Raw genomic sequence first — 460 nt, 5'->3', positions numbered from 1 at the left:
TCCATCCATCCATCCATCCATCCATCCATCCATCCATCCATCCATCCATCCATCCATCCATCCATCTCCCCCCCAGTCTGTCTGTCCCCCCAGCTGTCCCCTCAGCCAAAAGCCACCCAAGCAGCTCCAGCCCAGAACTGGAGACAGGCCACTCCCAGGGGACAGTGCCACCCCGGAGGACCCTCCCCTGCACCTTCCCAACCCATCATCACCCTCACACCCGGGGGAGCCAGCCCAACATCTCCTCGACAGGGATGTCACTGCAGGAACATCCTGGCACGCCCATCCCACACCCAGCAGTGTCACTGGGGAAGTGGCAGCATCCGGGCTGGTGCCACTTCCTGCTCCTGGCACAGCGCCACATCCCCGGCTCCCCCTGCCCTGCTCCGTGTTCGGGAGTGCTGTGCTGCAGGCGACCGGAGCCTCCTGAGGCTCCCGAGAAGGGACCAGGGGCCTCAGT

At 64.3% G+C, this 460-nt stretch overlaps 1 protein-coding gene across 1 annotated transcript in view; it reads right to left on the bottom strand.

Annotated features, from left to right (window-relative positions):
- The window catches only part of DPEP1 (dipeptidase 1), a gene marked incomplete at its 3' end in the record, with an annotated part of 5,613 nt that overhangs the window by 2,922 nt on the left and 2,231 nt on the right, over positions 1-460 (bottom strand). The gene's annotated exons all lie outside the window — the stretch shown is intronic.

This window comes from Geospiza fortis, unplaced genomic scaffold (assembly GCF_000277835.1).
Source record: "Geospiza fortis unplaced genomic scaffold, GeoFor_1.0 scaffold102, whole genome shotgun sequence".
Lineage (NCBI taxonomy): Eukaryota > Metazoa > Chordata > Aves > Passeriformes > Thraupidae > Geospiza > Geospiza fortis.
The sequence above is the reverse complement of the archived record's forward strand: the minus strand, read 5'-3'. Positions and strand labels throughout refer to the sequence as shown.